Here is a 16,832-nt window from a genome sequence, read left to right on the forward strand (position 1 = left end):
TAGCATGTTCTATCTTACTTTAAAATGAATGTCACCTTGTGACGTTCATTATGGACTTTATACATTTCTCTAGCAGTAAAAAGGATTTTTTCCCCCCAATCTACCCTCCTTAGGCTTTTTTCTTTTTTTTTCTTTACTGTGGCAAAATATACATGACATACAATTTACCATTTTAAACTGTTTTTAAGTGTATGGTCAGCGGCATTAATTACATTCACATTGTTGTGCAGCCATCACCACCATCCAACTCCAGAACTTTTTCGTCTTCTTCAGTTGAAACTCTATACCAATTAAACACTAACTCTCCATTTCTCCTTCACCCCAGCCCCTGGCAATCACCATTCTACTTTCTGACTCTGTGAATTTGACTATTCTAGGTACATCATATAAGTAGAATCATGCAATATTTGACCTTTTGTGACAGACTTGTTTCTCTTAGCATAGTATCCTCAGGGTTCATTCATGTTGTAACATGTCAGAATTCCATTCCTTTTTAAGGTTGAATAATATTCCATTGCGTGTATATATTACCTTTTCTTTTCCCATTCATCTGCTTATAGATACTTGGTGTAGAAAGGAAGTTTTGCACATTTATTACACACCCACTTCCTACAGCGACTCATTTGAGGCATTAGATCCAATTCAGAGGTTACCTAGAGGATTCAGTATCTTCTGAGGAGGGAAGTGATTACACCTGAAATCTTCCTTCTACTTTATACCTTGGAAAAGGGTACTCTGATGGGCAAACACTTTCTACCCAAAGTGTGTTTTACCTCATGACTAAGTCTTTCTTTGTAGAGACTGTCTTTGGGCTGCTTGTAGGGACGAGTCTAGCATGGAGCTATAGTATCAGTGTAAATAAGGATAGAGGAGATCCAGGAGAATCTAATGTCTCTAATGGCAGGTCCTGAGGGCAGGGACTGCCTTTTCCAAATATCTGATGGTGAGTTGTTGGCAAAGCCTATGTGTGCTTTCTGTCTGTAGGTGATCACTGACCAAGTGGGAGGGGGAAAGTATACATGTGAGCCAGAGAATGAGAAAGAGGAAAAGAAGTCATTTTTCCTCATCCATTTGGAAATATATTAGTTTGTATAAAGGGTTAGCTCTGGGTTTGACATTCAGATGCCTACAGAGCAGGTATCTTTAGTGAGTAAAGCAGGCCAGGGATGAGAAAATGAACAGTGCCAGGGAGACAGGGAGTAGCCCTTATGCTGAGCTTCAGGGCACAGGGGAGCAACAGAGAGTGTTAGGGGGTGTGTAGAGCCAGAGAGCACCTGTGCTCTGAATGGGGCAGCTGCCACCAGCTCAAGGGATGCTGCCTGAAAGAACATGGGTGCAGGGTTCCCAGGTCTTCTGGGTTTTTAAGAGGGGCCCAAAATTCAAAAGTTTTGGTGAGATCTCCCTATTTAAAAATGTTGGTTGTAAATTAAAAACACTGAAGACCAACTTTGTGTGGAAGAAACCAAAGGTGAGCATGTAGCAGACACCCTTTGAAGGCTTTGGGGCAGCTCCCCAAGGGCTGCAAGTCTGGTTAAAGTTGAAGTCAAGGTTAGGATGCCTTGACCAAACTCTTTCATGACAGCAGAACCTTGACTTAATCTATGGATGTGTCTAGTGTATCCTGCCTTAGAACTGTTATGTGCTGGGAATGGGTCCCTGGGTTGCTCTCTGGGTGGAGTTAGATCATTATCCACCACATGCTAGGGATTCAGGATGGAGTTCCAGTAAAAAAACCATTCCCCCCATCCAGTCCTTTTCCGTCTGAAAGAGCTCCCCTTTAAAACTCTGGGCACAGCTGTATAGTTTAGAGATATGTTTTTTATTTCACTTTATTATTGATGATGAGTTATCTCTTATATCACATTTCTTTTACCCTTCTTTTCTAAGGCCTTCAAATTATTCCATGAGACTAGAATGAAATTCAAGTTTTATTGTATCCCCAAACCAGCAAATTCACAACTGCTTCTGATTTAAAGAAAAACATATATCTCACAAAGTGTCTTCTGAAATAAGATACATATAAGATGTAAAATACTTATAAATTTAAATAAAAGTTCTAGAGGGATATATATATTTATATTATTTATAATATATATTTATATATACCATAATATATATAACATATTTTTATATATAATTATTATTACTCTAGAATTTTTATTTAGATTTGTCTTGTGGTTTACATCTTATATGCATCTTATTTCAGAGGACACTTTGTAAGAGAGCCAGGCCAGATTTTATGCAAAGTAGTATGCAAAAACTACTCACTTGGCTCAGGGTTTTTTTTTGTTTTGTTTTCTTTCGTCAGGGTGGAGAGAAGGTTATTCTGAATAAGCAATTTGTTTTCCTTGTGGTTTGTAATGAAGGGTTTGCAAACTTTTCCTATAATGACCCAGATAGTAAATATTTCAGGCTCTGCAGGCCAGAAGTCTGTTGCAACTACTCAGCTCTGGAGTTGTAGCATGAAAACAGCCCAAGACAGTATGTAAATGAATGGACATGGCTGTGTTCCTATAAAACTTTATTTACAAAAATAGGCAGCTGGCCAGATTGGCCCAGGGGTCACAGTTTGTTGACCCCTGATTTAGAAAGCAACTATTATACTGTTAAATTGGACGGTGATGATATTTAGGGCATTTTCTAGGTCTCAGGACTAAGGAAAGAGAAGAATTTCACATCATGAGGTGAAAGGCTAGGGGTGCATTTCAGGGTCAGCAATGTCAACTGTACTGAGGCCTATTTGCAAAAATGTTTCAGAGCCAAGATATTCCATCACAAGATTTTAGAAAGCTGTCGACTAGATTTTCCAGTTTGAGTGCCGAGTCCAAACTACAATAGTGCAATGCTTATCTAAAGAGTCTGTCAATAATCTAGCCAGTCTATGTGCTGGCCATACAGAATAGTGACTCTGGGGACGTGATGACTAATGTTCATCTCTGGCAACTTAAGTATGAAAAAAGGCCAACTTTAAAATGGACGGATTTGCGCAAATGCGTGTCATCTTATGAGATAAATGATAATGGAAATTTAGTGGAACCTGACACAGGAGGCATGGAATTGCTGTAGTTAGAGAAATGGTCTCTTTCTGGTGACTACCGATTCTTCACTGACTGTGGCTCTCTGAAATTGTTAATCACGGGGTGTTTAACAATTGCTGTGATGCCTTTGAGGATGTTGCTATGATGTCTTTCTTTCTAAGAACTCAGATTCTTGTGGTCATATTCAGAATTAGGAGACTTCCCCCACCTCCTCAACCTCACATCCCAAAAGAACTGTTAAGAAATAATTTTCCTCCCTGGATGGTGGGGAAGATTCCTGAAAACAGACATGCTATTGAATTAAAACCTTCTTATAGGGACTTCCCTGGTGGCGCAGTGGTTAAGAATCCACCTGCCAATGCAGGGGACATGGGTTCAATCCCTGGTCTGGGAAGATCCCACATGCTGCGGAGCAGCTAAGGCTGTGCGCCACAACTACTGAGCCTGCACTCTAAAGCCCACGAGCCTCAACTACTGAGCCCGTGTGCCACAATTACTGAAGCCCATGCGCTTAGAGCTTGTGCTCCGCAACAAGAGAAGCCACCGCAATGAGAAGCCTGCGCACTGCAACGAAGAGTAGCCCCCAACTCGCCACAACTAGAGAAAGTCTGCACACAGCAACAAAGACCCAACACAGCCAATAATAATAATAATAATAATCAAAATAAATAATTTTTTTAAAAAAACAAACCTTCTTACAAATTGAATAGGAGATGATCCTGAAGGGTGGCCTCTGAGCTAGTCATGCCTCGTGGCAGCAGCTATGTCAAATGTACCCAAGATCCCTCTTTAGCCCTTATTAGAGGATGTTCAGTTGTTTGGAAAGGATCTGGAACTTTTCAGATCTCAGGATACCTTCTAGTGGTGCTTATTGCTAGGTTCCCCCGGTTATTTTCAAGTTTCCTTAAAAGGGGCAGGGGTTGGGATGGGCATGTTATATGTCAGCTCCATTTGCTGCAAGCTCTACCCTGTGATCACATCTGAGGTCACCCAGATGTCAGCTTTTAGGCATAGACTAAAAAAAGGAGAAAGATTCTTCAGACCAAAAGTTAGAAACTTCTGTTATGTATTTTATATAAACATGGTATAAGCGGCACCATCCCTTGGTTACCTGATCTTTCCTTACACCAGAATAGGAAATACTTTGTTGAGAGGTGGTAACAGTGGTTGTCAATGGTTTAGCACCAACCTGACTGATAGAATTACATTGACTGTGCTATTAGTGATCTCCCGGCAAGGCATAATCATAGCTTAGATGGATCTGGAAGTCCTAGTGGAACACTAGCTGAAGGTGTGTTGTGTTGTTTATTTTTAAGTTAGCATGTTACCAGGCCGTGTTATATTGGGAATAACGTGCAAGGGTTGGAAAGTACTTCGCCACCCTATTTAATATTTGACACCACCATGTTTGAATTAGCTGAAAATAACTGTGGAAAAACCAAAAGATACAAAAAAGATTAACAACATGTTTACAGTGATGGACAATAAGCCCCTTAAGAAAAGGTTAAAGGATTTGGGCTTGTTTAACTTGGGGAAGAGAATTAGGGGTCACGTAGTAACCATCATTATTTGTATCATTGAGAAAAATAGACTGACCAGTTGCCTTTGGTCTCTAGAGAGAAGAGCACCTTGGGGCTTAGAACAAGTTGACAAAGTTCTTTTGATATCAAAGATTTTTTGACTATTGAGGCTCAAATGGAACTCGCTGATAGTCAAGGATTTCTCCTGAGTGGAGCTAGGGACGTGGGCTAGATGACCTTTTGGGGAACCTGTCTACCCCTTCAATGCTTTGAATTGCAGCTGGGCAACCTGAAAGAGTGAGTGCCTGACTCACCACCAGGGTGTGGGAGGCATGGGGAAAATTAGTCTCATGAATGCTTATTATGATCATTAACTAAAATTACATTTCTAGGCTTTTGCTCCTATTCATCCTGGAGCAATGTCCCAAGCCTGTATGGGGACTCTTCTTGTTTTGATAGTGTGAGACACCAGCTGGAGAGTGAATGAGGTGGCAAGAGACATTTTCCTCCAGAGAAACACCAAACATGTGAAAAAGGAACAGTGAGAAGCAGCAGAAAAAACCACTAAGGCCAAAAGGCCACGAAGTGAAAATTGTTCCGTTGAAACTCCACCTAAATTCCCCTCCAGTTCTCAGGTCATCGGACCCCACCATGTCCAGTGTCATTCTTGGTGCATGGACTTCATAGTTGCTCATATGGCCTGGATATTATTCTCAGCTGGATTTTGGTTGAAGACCTCACTATTATTCATGGTTGTCGACTCTTTTCTCCCCTACTTGGTGGGGGAAGAAAGGTCTTATTAGAAGACAAAGTTAATTTTATATTTGTGTATATTAGCCAAAAATTCTGTTTGGGAAAGGCAGTGATCAGGATGCTTTCTAAATAACTTAGAAAAGAACTCCTATAGAATGGTTTTGCTTGGTATTTGATTTAAAGAAGTAGCAAGGATTGTGCTGTATTTAGGGTGTGAAGTCAACTTTCTGTGGGCCAGAAATATGTAAAAGAGGTTGGGAATGGAGGTAACTTGCATAAGAGGGGGTGGAGGAGGGACGTGATGAATTGCTAGCATGAACACTTATGCTGAAACTGCTACTTGGCTGAGTTATGGGTTCAGAGAGATTGGCAGTTTGTAATCTTGAAAACTTCTTTAGTTAAAATAGATTGTTTTCCCTCCGTAGACATCAACCTTTCGTCCACAATTGAAAAATAGATCAATACATTTTGACCATATACTGTTACCTTGCATAATGACCCCCTAGTTATTGGTTTGCTTTATGATACTGATCAATTAATCAAACATTTATTGAAGGCCTTCTATGTTGCAATACTGTGCTAGGTTTTGCAGGACATAAAAGCGGAGCAAAGGAGAACTGAAACAAACTTTTGGGGGTACATTCTATGTGCTAGTCACCGATAGGCTTCTTTTAGGTGTTAGCTTGTGAAAGCCATATTTAGTCCTTTCAGGTTAAGATTATTATTCCTATTTCACAGAAATGGAAATTGAAGCTCAGGGAGATGGAATTGACAAAGATAGTAGTCACAGCTGGTAAAGTCTGATATTTCTAATCAAGGGTTTTCTAGCCCTAAGACTCTCTCCACTGTATAAGACAGCTTTTCTGTTCATGAGGAGGAGAGACAGGCAGTTAGTATATTATTTAAGGCAAGACCATCTAATTAAGTGCCAAGTTGGTGCAAAATGGGCCCAGCAAAGGGAGCTCAGCAAAGTATCAGATGGGCTCAGTCAAGAGTTAGGATTAGGAGTGCAGGCTGAAGTATGTCTTCATGGAAAGATGAGTAGAGTCGGGTGGGTAAGGAGAAGGCAGGCCTCTGACAGCAGCAGTGTGGAATGTCTGAACAAAAGCTCAGAGGTGCGAGTGACACTGTAGGTTTGAAGCCATCACAGAGATGAGCCTGAAGGGAGTTGGGGGAGATCCTGGGCTGTAGTGAGGAGTCATAGGAATGTAAGTAGCATCCTCATTGTGGTGGGGCCTGATCCATAGCAAAGGAAACAGGAATGGTAGGAAGTCAGGGGCGTCGTGAGTTCTTGAGCAGGAGAATGTGATGTTTAGGATGGTTACGCGAGGACAGCCCCAACGCACACGTCAAGAAGGTTGGGTTTTGTACACGCTTCCCACTAGGCTGCCTCTGACCCTGTTGTGGTTATAGGATCCTAGCCCTTGTGGGGAAAAGAAGTGATCAGAATTCCTTCTAAATGCCTTTTAACAGAACCCCACTGTATCCCGTCTTCTCTGTGACACTTGTCCAGCTGATGAAAGGTTCATCTTGCTTGGTATCAAATGATTCTGTGGGCGTCTTCTGTGAAGTATACTCTGAAACCAGAGAATCTTCTATTATACTACCGATTGGTTCGCAATGCATTTGGGAAGGAGTATGGGATATCTCAAGAGGCTGGTTGGCCCCAGAGAGCTTTATATCTGACAGACCAGTTGAAATTTGGGATCAAAATCTATAAGTGTCATCCCAGTCAAGTTGGAGAAAGGGTTGATTTGGAAAAGCACCCTTTAGACTGAAAGGTCAGTGAATGTCACTGAGGAAAATCAAGGAAACCAGGCTTAGATTCTGGCCATGGCCTTTGTTTGGTGTAGAAGCTCCTTTTGGTACAACTGTCTGGACACCCTTAGCTGATTTACATGTTGGAGGATGAAGAAGCTGTGAGATTGCAATCCCCTGTCCTCATTTCCATTTCTATCTCATTCTCCCCACTTCATCTTGTTGATGGATTCCTCACTGGCCCCTGAGTCTGGAAGACGTGCTAAATAATAGCCACCACACTCTCCATGGAATCTTCCTGGCAGCCTTGACAGGGGTTACTGTCCCACTTAGCAGATGAGAGACCAAAACTCAAATGGTTAAGTGATTTGGCCAAAGCTACGCAGAAGTGGTAGGGCCCAGACTAGACTCCAGATCTTCTTTCTGATATTAACACGAGTGCATTTGCATTGCTTGTTACTCGCCTGTAATGTTCAGTGACAATTACCTTGGCTTAGGCATGGCTAAAAGTGGCAGAGCCCTGGACTGAAAAGGTCATCTGACAGCACAGAATTGAAACCCTGTGCATTGAAACAGTAGAATAATAACCACCTTCCCTGGAAAAATGATTGGAACCACCCCTTCCCCCTCCGCCCACCCGCCCAACATTTATGCAGCACCTGGGCCTCGTACAGCACTATCTCACCCAACTCTTTCAAAATCGCTCTCTCCTTCATCTGCCTTTAGACTGTAACATTGCCGTAGATCTGGAACAGCCAACGTTCTGAGGCTGAGTTTTAAGTGCCTCTAGCGCAGTGTTCTGTGTGTTTCATGCATTTACATACTGGCTTGAAATTTCCCTGCGTGTCCCACAGAGGACACCTCAGGCCTGCCTCAAATAGTGCATGAGCTCTATCATAGGCAGCCCTCAGAGTGGGTTTTGCCCTGCAGAGGCTGAGAAGGTTGGCTTTAAACGAGGTCTCTGCCTGGTGATTGGCTCAGGGAGACAGAGCTTCAGAGACAGCAACTTGCCCTCCCTGCTCCCTCTCCATTAATTCCAGGAAACTCTGCAGCTGCTCTCCCTGCTCTCCTGTCCTTCTGGTCTCTCCCCTGCGCTAATCACAGCTCATTTCTGCTGCATGCCTCATTTGGGAGAAGAGCGCTCCAGGGCTCCCAAAATGTGAAGAGGGAAATTAAGGATGGCTGCCCAAATGGGTCGGCCCTTCGTCACTGGGACCGCCATCCTCCTCCCTGGAAGGCCCCTGTGATTTGTCCGGGGCTCACTGGGTGGGAGTTTCCCCATGGCTTTTTCCCAGGACCAAGTGGGGCTGGCTTTGGATGCTAAGGAGAGAAGGGGGACCAGGAGCTCTGAGCGCCAACTACACGTCATCATAGGTTCTCTAATCTCCTCACCTCCTTTAACGGCCTGTGATGTTGGGCCTATATTACAGCTGAGGGAACTGAGGTGGAGAAAGGTTAAATAGTAATTTGCTTGAAACCTGGTAAATGCATATGTCTATTTGACTTCAAAGGCTGGGTTCTTTCTTTCCTTTTTTCCCCCCTTTCTTTCCCTTTTAACCATTGCCCAGGGAGGTGGACCCTCCCGCATCCTCCCCCTCCTTCCTTCAACCATGGGCTCTGGGCTTCTGTTCATTCTTGTTTCCTCTCCTCCAGCATCCTCTGGGAACCTGGCTTTTTCCTATAGTAACAAGAATCCCGCTGGCTACTGGGCAAATCCATCTTCGCTGGGAGTCCTGTTACCCATTGGCTGGCCAGCATTGTGGGTTTAGCCATATGCTAATGAATCTGGGTTTCCCAGAAAAGGACAGACTGGGCAGTTGCAAAGAGCCAGCTGCCCTGGCCAGGCCTCTCTGTGCCGGGCAGCTCCGTAGGGCCATTTTAGGTAGCTGTGAGCCTGTCAGGAGGGGAGCAAAGAGCTCTCTCTCACTCCCAGGTAGGGCACTTTTCCTTTCCTGGGACTTCTTTCCCTTTCATGACTTCTTTTTAAGGCCCCTGGGCATCATTTGGTTGACCTGCTTCAAAAGAAACTCAGTCTCCATCTTTGTGACTCAGGAGTCCAACCTGGTATTGGTCAGATGATCTTGAAAGTTCCAGGGTGCCATTTTAGTGAGAATGTGACGTTATAAAAAAATTAACCTTTTTCTTCCATCCCCCCCATCTTCCTGCCTTATCCCCATTGTCCAAACAAAGGAATGTTTCTAAGGAGAGTCCCCCTTCTGTGAAAGCCTTTAGAGCTATCCCTTCTGGCAATTTCTCCCTCCCAGTAGACTGTGGAAAAGGGAGCTGGGCGCCAAGCGGACGGTACCCAGGAATATTTTAGCCGCCGGGTTTTGATGTGCATTCACCCTTCCGGAAGGCAGGGTCAGGAGGGGTCAGCTGGCAAGGCCCCAGGGGCTTGTTTGCTGCCATGGCTGAACAGGGGCAGAGGCAGCCCTGGAAGCAGGATGCCAAGATGCCAGACCCCCCAGGGGGCGCCCCCAGGGGACAGTCCGTGCTGTGGGAAGATTTAGGAGGCCTGGTGAGTGTCCCAGCCCTGCTGCCACTGTGCCCTGTGACCCTGGGCCTGTCGCTTCACCATTTGGGTGAAGCGTTTCCTTGCTTTTTTTTTTTTTTTTTTTTTTTTTTTTTTGCGGTACGCGGGCCTCTCACTGTTGTGGCCTCTCCCGTTGCGGAGCACAGGCTCTGGACGCGCAGGCCCAGCGGCCATGGCTCACGGGCCCAGCCGCTCCGCGGCACGTGGGATCTTCCCGGACCGGGGCACGAACCCGTGTCCCCTGCATCGGCAGGCGGATTCTCAACCACTGCGCCACCAGGGAAGCCCCTCCTTGTATTTTTTAAAGAAGGGTTTGGACCAGGTGGTCCACGGTTCACCCTGGTGCTGACAGCCAGAGGCTCGGGCAGATCAAGTCAGGAATGTGCCACTGGGCTATCCTGTCAGAGAAACTGGTTTGCATTTTTCAGGCCCCTGGAGTCGCGCTGGTGGTGGAAGGTTTAGGCACTGTTCCGGGGGTCGTGGAGGGGAAATGGTGGCTTATATGTTTATATGCTCCCCCCAACCCCCTGCAGCATGACCACTGATCGTGTCTGGGAGGTAGCTGCCCCCTCCGCCTGCTCTCTCTGTCCACCCACACGTGTGACCCCTCCCGGCCCCCCAGCTCCATCCACTTCTCCTGATCGAAGAGGCACATGGAGACCCGGCTGGGTTAGGGTTGGACGGGGCATCTTCCCTGTGGGTCCGGGGCACCTGCGGAGGGCACACCTGCCGAGAATCACTGCTGTCTCCCAGCTCTGACTTCCAGAGTCAGGCCCCACTGCCCCGCCCGCTGAGCCCGTTTCAGAGGAGGCTGCGTTGGCCCCATATGCCGCCCCGTCCTAGGCTGTCGGGTGCAGAGAAGGGGCCTCAGACCTGGTCCGATAGAGGAGGAAACAGAGACACAGGAGAGACATGGCCCAGACCTCAGAGCTCCCTGGAGGCCCCGTGGGTGTGAGGCTTTGGACCCCCAGCTGAGTGCTCTCTCCCTCGCCTCCAGCGACCCCTTTATCCAGGCTCTGTTCCTCCCCTCTTGGTTTCAGGGAGCTAATTAACTTCTTTGCCTTTTAAGCCCAACCAGTTCCTCACCTTTAACTCTGTGAGGGCTGGGTTTGGAGGTGAGCTTGACCTGGTTTTGCCCTAGGATAATTTGGGAGTGCTTTTAATCCCACATCCTAGATTAGCTGCCAGGGCTGGGAGAAGCAGTTCGCCCAAATCCTCACGCCACCCTGCCGAGTCCTCAGGTTCCCCTCCAGGCAGTGGGCAGTGTGGAGAGGGGACAGCGGGTTGTGGAGAGGAAAGCAGCACCTCGGCGCAGGTGGGCAGCCCTCTGACTTGGGGAGCTGCCGGGGGGTCAGTGCTCTCTGCAGGGCTGCTCATGGCACCCCGCCCCCTGCCTCAGCCTCCGTGTGTCAGGAGAAGGTCTCTCTCCACTGCCTGTTTCCTGTGGCCCGGTGGCGTGGCGGTGCCCTGTGGGGAGGTTGGGAGAAGATGTAGGTTTGCACCTTGCCTCTGCCACCCCATTCATAGGTGGTCTTGAGTAAATTACTTCACTGCTCTGAGCTTTAGCTTCCATCAGATGGGGACAGGGACACCCGAGTCACAGGCTGTTTTTTTTTTGCGGTACGCGGGCCTCTCACTGTTGTGGCCTCTCCCGTTGCGGAGCACAGGCTCCGGACGCGCAGGCTCAGCGGCCATGGCTCACGGGCCCAGCCGCTCCGCGGCATGTGGGATCTTCCCGGACCGGGGCACGAACCCGTGTCCCCTGCATCGGCAGGCGGACTCCCAACCACTGCGCCACCAGGGAAGCCCCACAGGCTGTTTTAAGAATTAAATGAGGAAGTGTGTTCAAAGTGCCTAGCACCCAGGAAACACATTGATAAATGGTAGCCATTCATAGTAATAATACTAATACCCCTCTGGGGAAAACTCGGAGAATTGAGTTTCTGCCTCTTGTTGAGAATTCAGCCAGAATTCTGGTTGTATCTCCTGAGTAAGCAAGGGCCAAAATCTCTTTTCTGGGTTCTTATTTTCATTCTCTTGCCCATTCCTTCTCGCTTCCTTCTTCTTTGTCTCCCACCTTTTTCTTTGTCTCCTTTCTTCCTTCCGCAGCCCTTCCCCCAAGATTTACTAATTCTTCCACTTCTCACTTTCTCTCTCCTCTCTGTTCTCATGATTCTGGAACCGTGATGACCTCTTTTCTTTACTCATTCATGGTCCGAAATGCATCCTGGCCGTTCGGAAAGCTGCTGCCATCAGCTTTTCTGCTCACTCTGAGTTCCACCTCCCAACCCCAGGAAGACGCTGCAGTCCCCCCAGCTGCAGCCTCCCTTCCTGGCTGCAGGCTCATCACCACCTCTTGAGATGGGAATCTTCCCACGATGATCCTTTGCCATCTCGGATCTTTCTTACTTTCTACTCTTCGGGTTCCCAACCACCGTGGCAGTGAATATATGGGTCTGGAACTCAGCAGAGAGGTCTGTGCTGCAGTTATCACTTTGGGAGTGACAAGTGTGTAGATGATATTTAGGGGAAGTGAGTCTAACTAGATAAAAATAAGAGACTGGAGTAAGGAAGAGGATCCAGTAAAGGAGACTGAAAAAAGGCAGCAGGGAGGTGGGAGGAGGTCAGGTGAGCATGCTGAGGAGAAAGTGTGCAGAAAGGGGGATGGAGAGCACTGGCCCTCTCAAGGAGTTGTGCTAAAAAGAGGAGCAGGAATGTGTCTCTCGATGGAGGGGGGATGCTTGGTCAGGGTCTCCTTGAGAGATAGGTGCTCTTCTGTCAAGAGCATATTTGTACGCTGGCAGAACGGTCGACTAGAGAGAGAGAAACTGATGATGCAGGAGGGAATTATAGCAGGAACACAGTTCTTAGGGAGGTGTGAGAGGTCAGGATCCAGGCACAAGTAGGAGCTGGAAGAGTTGTTCCTGGTAACGGGAGGGAGACAGGCGTAGGGGCACGGGTGCGGGGAGATGGGTGGAAGCACATGGAGAAGATGAGAAAGTTTTATGCTTATTGCTTAGGTATTTTTTCAGCTAAATGAGAAGAGTGCGAGAAAGGCATACGAGGTATGGGAGATTTGAGAAGATGGAGAGATGAGAGAGAATGGTTTGCCAAGATTTGTGGTCACCATTCAGTGGAGACTGGTTAGCACAGGGGTGAGATTTTCTCTGCTTGGGTTCAGCATGGAACAGGTGGAGGGCTGGGCTTAACTGGAGTTGAGGTGAGTAGGAAAGAGGGGTGAGTAGATAGATGCAAGGGTGTGATTTTAGGGATGGATATGGAGGCTATGACGGCTATGGCTATGGGCGTATGAGAGGTGATGACTGAGAGAGGGTGGTAAGTGGTAAGAAGTGGTGAGGTCAGTGTGCTGGAGCCCCTGACCCCACGAATTGATGGCATCCTCAGTAAGTTAGGACCGTGCTGGTTATTACTAGCTGTGCACTTTTGATTTTGGCTCAGGTATGTATGTCCTTCTTAAAATAGTTGAATAGCCACTAAAATAGAAAATGGTGAAAAGCAATGCTTGTTCTGGGGCTGTGGAATTCACTCATCATTCAGTGAGTGCAGTTTAATTAGGTTGCAAAGATTTTCAATGGTTCATGATGACACAATGGAAATGATATCTTACATCTCTCCTACCCCTGTCAGATCAGTCCCACGAACACTGGGGTGGGCTCCTGTGTTTGTTCTTGATAGCACAAAGGAAATATTCTAAGTGCTTTGTTGTCTGAAAGGCCTTATCTTGGGGAGAGAGTGTGTGTTGCCTGTCTCAAGCTGCTGAGAGGGAGCTTAGGCCTCCTGCTTATGCACAAGACCCCCAGGTCTCTGGCAAACAGAACTGCTATTGGGAAGATAGCTTATGTATGTCTGGACACTGGCCAGTATGAATTGATGTCCTTTGCATCCAACAATCACAGGACTGTCTGAAACACTTAAGAGTATGTTGACAGTAGGCTCTGAGGTTGAGAGAAATACAGAATTTCTGGGAATGGGAATAGAGGGTTACTTGTTAGTGCCAAAACCAAGCAGAAAAGTGGTAAAACCTTGCCTTCAAAAAGAACGTTTTCTATTTAACAAAGCCATAGCACATACCCTATTGCTGTGATCCTCAACATAAAAGGATGAGGTGGGCAGGAAAGATTTTGGAGCCCTCTCTTGACCAAGGTGGACTCAAGGTCGCTGGTGGACTTGCCCGTGGTCCTACACACCTGCATCATGGCACAGTTTGTCGATGTGCAAGAGCCTCGAGGAGAGTCTAGGAAGCAGGGTGTCACCAAGTGCAGCCCAAGGAGGCTGCATCAGGACCTGTACGTTTAGAACCTCTCCCCGTACTCTAAAGCTGGAGAGCCACTGGGTCAACAGAATGGCGTTGCTGTGGCCTGGGGAAGTGGAAAGACCAGCAACTGATATTTCCTCTCTGAGGTCTTTGTTCTCCAAAGTAAAAGGAAAAACTCCCCCTTGAGGCCAGGAGAGTGAAAGAGGTGTGTTCTTTGGATGTGTGTTGAAGGAAGAGAGCATACAACAGTCTTCAAGGGGATTGAGAGACTGGGTAGAGGGCGCCCCTTGTTCAGGTTAATATCCTGAACAAGGAAACCTGGTTTTGATCAGCCCACGCGGGGGCCTCGTCCACAAAGCAACTTGCGACTTGCCATACCCGTTTCAGCCACAGAGCTTTGCCCTTGCCAATGGCCATGAGGGGCTTCTGGGGAGGTCAAGGGAATCCTTCCTGATGTCATTCTTAAAGGTGGCACACCGTGGGTGCACTGGGTGTGCTCAGGCAGTTTGTCCGGCCTCTCAGCACTTTGGTTTCCTTGTCTGCATTGGAGAGCAGAAATGTCTTCACAGAAGTGGGCTATTTGGACTGGACTCGAAGGCTGAATAGAAGTTCCTAGGGCGGTCACAAGTGGAAGTGATATTTCATGGATCCTTTTTTTCATATATGAATTGACAGATTCACTCACTCAGTGAGAGTCTTTTTGATGGAGATGTGGGGAAGGAAGTCAGATTAGAGAGAAGGAAGACTGGGTGGGGTTTCCCAGAGAGGGAAGGAGCGAATTTAGGGCAGTGCATCTTGTTAAAATGCAGATTTAGGTTCATAGGTCTGGTGTGGGTGTTTCTAACAAGCCCCTAGGTGATATTCATGCCACTGGTTCATGGACCACACTTCATGCAACCAGAGTGTAGACTATCTGCTTGACAGGTTTGGCTGTGAACGAGAGTTGAGAGATGGCTCAGAGAGACCTTTGTGTGCAAAAATGTGAAGTGCAAAAAGAGCAGGTTTTGGGGGGTGGGGGTGGGGAGACAGAGGATCATGGCAAGTACTTTTCCTTGAGGCTGTTGCACAGGGTGTAGAAGTCGCTGGGTCAGTGGTCAGAAAGAAGATGAACCTAAAACAGGCAGTTGTGGCCAGGCAGCAAAGAGGTTTGTAACACGAAGGAGCTTACTTCCCGCCGTGGGCAATGAGAGATGTAGGAATTACTTAAGGAGGGGTGGGTTGGTACCTCATAACTAATGAAGTAGAAAAAAACACTAACCACTATTAAATTTTTTTCTTTTTAGAAAGGGTCTTTCAGATGACTTTCTGTGCACACAGAAGTATGTGACTGTAGGAATACTGTCTGTTAGTCCAACCACGAAACAAGGCCACCATCTGGTTTGTGGTCCTAGTTGTTTTGATAGGGTCTCTGACTCACAGAAAGGCAAACAGAAGTTAAATATCTGTTTGGTGACCTCCTTAAGGTTCGAATCCTTAGTGCTCACGTGAGACTTTTAACCTATTAAGCTTAACAGTTTCCAGCTCAGAGGTAGCAACTAGGTTTCTCCTTGTATGCAAACTCACAGAATGGTCATGGTGGATTGCAGTGCTGTGTGGACAAGGATCCAAGGTCTCAGCATGAGGAGTGAAGAACACGTTGAATTGATTAATGATGTCTGCCGTGAGTATGGGATGGAACAGTGGCACATGTGCCACATATTTAGCTCTCTCTGAAGGGAGGTCAGATTTCTGGTGATGAATATCCTCTCATACCTATTCCTCAGGTGAACCAGAGCCATTTCAGAGATACTCTGTGCCTTAATTTCCCTGGTTATGGAACGGTGTTGATGACCACCTATCAGAAGGGCTTTGTGAATCTTCAAACATTTGTGAGGCTCTTGTCTACATTTACAAAGTACCAGGAAAGGCTTTCCTTTTGCATTACTCTAATATCGATGGGTATTTTCATACTGAATAAACTATGTGTCTTAGGGCATCATTTCTATTAAATCTGAAGACAATGCTGGTAACTGGAAATAGCCATTGATTTGCTTTCTTTTGTTCTATCTCAACTCCTTAATTTATCCAGAGGAAAAAAATAAAGCCCATGTAAAATCAACTCCTCCAGCTTTCTAAATAAACAGCGAGATCAATTCTCATTCATGAATTTGTTGGATAAATATTTGATTGTAAGGAAAAGTCAGATTAATCTTAGATGAGAATTTGACTGCTGGAAAATGATCTATGAGTTGGACTGAGTGCCCGAAGATGCAGGACGAGTGCAAAGCTGGTGCTGCCTTTGTGTTGGGGGTTGGAAGCAAATTCTGAGTTAATACAAGGGCCAGACAGATGGTGCTGGGTTTGGAGCCCAAGGATGTTTCTCCTTTAAGTAGGGTTGGTTCAGCTTGATTTTAGTTTCCTTCTCGTTGAGGGTGTTGAAGGATATCAGGGACCTCAGGTGCTCAAGGAGCCTGGGAGAGAGGCTTCAGGGGAAGCCGGTTGTCACCACCGTCATCCTCATTTTCCATTCTCCTGCCATCACAACTTGGAAAGTGGCTTAGTGATGTGAGGGAATTAGGGGGTGAGGAGGAAAAAGGATTAAAAGGAGTTGGTGAACCATTTTTGGGGCTTCAGGGTGGGTGGTAGGGTTGTAGGTGTCTTGATTGTGGTGCAGTCTGGTGAATGCAAAAGGGGGGCCCTGTCTGCTCTTTTCTTCTTCTCCTAAATAAGGTGAGTAAGAAACATTCCTATCCCTTCTGAACGGACAGTGTACTCGAGGTGTCTGGGGCTGATGCGAAATTGGCTTTGGATGCTAGATGTCTTTGTGTGCTCCTCTCAGAGGCTCTACTCGGGGAGCTGGTGATGGGACGTCCATCCTGGTAGCTCCATGTGGGATAACTGGCCCAGCAAAGCTGCATGGGATGGTGAGGTAGGGAGAGGGAAAGGACACCTCCCCACCCCAGGCTCTGGCAGAG

At 46.7% G+C, this 16,832-nt stretch overlaps 1 protein-coding gene across 5 annotated transcripts in view; it reads left to right on the forward strand.

Annotated features, from left to right (window-relative positions):
• DPF3 (double PHD fingers 3) overlaps positions 1 to 16,832 on the forward strand; it is a 274,103-nt gene that overhangs the window by 222,124 nt on the left and 35,147 nt on the right. The gene's annotated exons all lie outside the window — the stretch shown is intronic.

Source organism: Kogia breviceps, chromosome 3, assembly GCF_026419965.1.
Source record: "Kogia breviceps isolate mKogBre1 chromosome 3, mKogBre1 haplotype 1, whole genome shotgun sequence".
Classification (NCBI taxonomy): domain Eukaryota; kingdom Metazoa; phylum Chordata; class Mammalia; order Artiodactyla; family Physeteridae; genus Kogia; species Kogia breviceps.